Source organism: Furipterus horrens, unplaced genomic scaffold (genome assembly GCF_987537825.1).
Source record: "Furipterus horrens unplaced genomic scaffold, mFurHor1.1.pri manual_scaffold_8, whole genome shotgun sequence".
Taxonomy (NCBI): domain Eukaryota; kingdom Metazoa; phylum Chordata; class Mammalia; order Chiroptera; family Furipteridae; genus Furipterus; species Furipterus horrens.
Genome location: NW_028327178.1, coordinates 107,220,968 through 107,224,307, shown reverse-complemented (window position 1 = coordinate 107,224,307; position 3,340 = coordinate 107,220,968).

Sequence of the window (3,340 nt, the reverse complement as noted above, 5' to 3'; positions counted from 1 at the left end):
GAAACTTCAGACTTACTCCCAGAAAAATATCCGTTAGTACCTAGGAAACTTTGGTACAGATTCTACATGGATGTATCTCATTCACAGACTCGTGAGGCTAAGAACTAGTGCTTGAAAGGTCTACAGCCTGTTACAATAGTTTTCCAACTATTTCATATTTCTAACCTGTGGCTGGTTTGATTTCCTGTGAACTCTGCCCGTGTGCTCTTTCATTTCCACAATTTAAAAGTCTGTCTGGAAACAGCTGACCTGCAGAACAACTCATTGTAAGAGTGAGCGTGAAAAAAAAAAAACCCAACTATGCGTTAGGATTCTTTTAGAATCTCACAACCATCGTTGAAGGTTACTCTTCGGAGGATGTCCCAGCAAAGGGTCAAGAAGTGGAAAATGGAGGTGATTACTGAGGAAATTCAAGACAAAATTCACTTTTACTCTGCAATTTTCGGGAAATACTAAAGATATTCCAGGAATGGACGGGGCTCGCATGAACCGGCCCTGGCCACCCCTCCCAGCTCACGTCGGGCACTTTTCTCTCCCTGACTCGTTCCCACCACATTGATGTCCCCCTTTTCCTTACTCTCTCTGCTCCGGGGCCCTTGCCTTCATGTCCCCACTCCAGAAACACTTCCCTGGATACAAAAAAAAAAAAAAAAAAAAAAGCAGTAGCAAATATTTGCACAAATAGGGAACCTTTGCCAACAAGCAGCTTTTGGAGCCCTGGGAGGGCTGACATTTAAAAACATGTTTTATTAAAAAAAAACAAACCAAAAAACAAGAAGTTACCACCAAACCAGAGAGGGCTCCCCGGTGCTTGTCACAGTGGAAGATCTCTTAACGGGGCTCCTGACCACTTCCATCCTCCTGATGAAACTTAACTTAATTGAGGTCAAGTTGCTACCCTCAACAACCATAGCGCCCACCCTTTCCTCTTCCTACCTTGAGAGGAAACGGTACAGAATTCTGGGCGGTAGGGAAAAATGGTCAGCAAAATGATGTTAAAAGCGAAGAACTGTGATCTTATTCTAGTTTTGCATTTTTCAGAGGTAATGATCCTATTGAATTAACCCGTGGACACTCATCCCATCACTGCCATCTTTCAAAAAAAAAAAAGAAAGAAAAGAAAAGGGAAGGAAACACATTGTGCTCAGAGCAGCAGTTTTCGTGATTTTAAACCCAACACTTCTGTACTTTGTCAACAAAGATCCTTAGTTTGAACTCATCTCAAAAAAGTATATATAGATGTAGATATATTTCCATATATATCTAAGTATGTACATACTAACGTATAAGGTATTCTGAAGCCGATAGAGACCTGTTCATTAACCAGTAGAGACTGAAGCCCTTACAAAGGACCAAATGAGATAAAACAGCTAAAGCATTAAAACAGGGTCTGGAGCGTAGTGACCCCTAAATATAGATGCGCCGTTGCTGTTACTATTGTGTAAAATGCCACTTCGCCCACTGGAGTAGGCAGCTGTGGGTGCCTCCCTGCACCCACCCCACCTTCCAACGCCTTCCCCGACTCCGCTCGGGGCTCCTGTTGGGAGACAGTTCTCCGGGGGGTCTCTGGCCCTTCTGCACGTCTTCTGAGCAGAGGCATTGGTGGCCTTTGGTTCTGGACTTTGAGTTCAAGGACATTTGTAGCTAACACCCTTGGCAGACAGAGATCGTGTCTCTTTCCGGAGCAGGTGGGCAGGTTTGTTTGCTGCCCCAAATAATAAAAGATACCATCTCCCTCGGAGGCCAGGCGTGGTCAGGTTTGGCAGAGCCCACTGTAGAAGGCTGGGGTTTCCTGTGCTCGGAGCTCCTTGGTTTTGACACAAAGCCCTGTGTGCACAGCATCATGTGCACCCACGGGACTTGGGGGGGCATGGGGACATGCAAACGTGAAACGAAGTTCTCCTGATGCTGTAAGAAAAGTCCTGTGTCTCTGTGCAGAGAGGCCTAATATCCTCAGAGGGACCTGAGGGTTAGGACGCCTTTGCATGGTTGGCCTTTGGCTATTGTATGGGGACTGGAATCAGGGAGCCCCCCCCGCCCCCTGCCCAGAGTTGTTAAGAACAGATCAGTGTGCTATTTGTACAAACAAGGCCAGGCACTTGCTTTCCCCCCGAGGGTCTGACATCCTGGCACGTGCCACGCAGGGGCCGCCGATGTGACCAGCCCCATTGAAAACCCTGGGTGCCGAGGCCCTCGGGAGCTTCCTGGCTGGTGACATTCCACACGTGGTGCCACACCCTGTCCCGCAGGGAAAGAAAGGCTGTCCTGTGTGGCCCACGGAGAGCACTCTTGGCGGCTGGAGCCTGGTGTCCTCTGCACCCACCGTTTTGCCCTCTCCCTTCAGTGTGATAGACCACGGCTGTGAGTCTCTGCTGAGTCCTGTGAATCCTGCTCGTGAGTCACCGGACCTGTGGGTGTCCTTGGGGACCCCTGATGTAGTCTCTGACCCGAGTCTCATGTCTTCTCTCTCTATTCATGAAGCTATGGTGGGCTAACCTTAACTTGAAGGAGGGGGAAAGCTCAGGCCTTTCACAGTTCTTGGCAGAGACATCTCTTTGCCTTTCTGAGGGTGTGTGTGTGTGTGAGTGTGTGTGAGAGTGTGAGAGTCTGTGTGTGTGTGTGTGTGTGTCTGTGTGTGATTGTGTATGTGTGTGATTGTATGTGATTTTGTGTGTGTCTGTGTGTGTGTGTGATTGTGAGTGTGTGTGATTGTGTGTGTGATTGTGAGTGTGAGAGTCTGTGTGTGATTGTGTGTGATTGTGTGTGTGTGTGCGATTGTGTGTGTGTGATTGTGTGATTGTGTGAGTCTGTGTATGTGTGTGTGTGTGTCTGTGAGTGTGTGATTGTGTGTGTGTGTGAGAGTGTGTGATTGTGTGTGTGTGTGTGTGTGTGATTGTGTGTGTGTGTGATTGTGTGTGTGTCTGTGTGTGATTGTGTGTGTGAGTGTGTGTGTGTGTGTGTGTGCATGAGCACGCAGTGGTGAATTCCAGGTCTTGCCCCACTTGGGCTTTTCATGCCCCGCTCACCATGCAGCTTCGAGGGGCAGGCACCCGCTCTAAGATGGCCCAAGCAGAATCGAGTCTCTGTCTTCTCCTCTGACCACAGGCCAGGATGGGGGGGACATGGGGCAGCTCCTTGGCAATCACGAGCATTAACTCACTAGAGAAAGTGGGACTGAGAAACCGGGCCTCGTGGACACCGCTGGAGCCGCCAACACCAGCCGGTCTTGAAGCCAGCGGGCCCCTGGGTGATTTTAAGACACCTGAGTTGATAAATTTCCTTTTTTTGCTTAACAGGGCTTAGATATGGTTTTGATCCCTTGTAACAGAAGGAGTCCCAG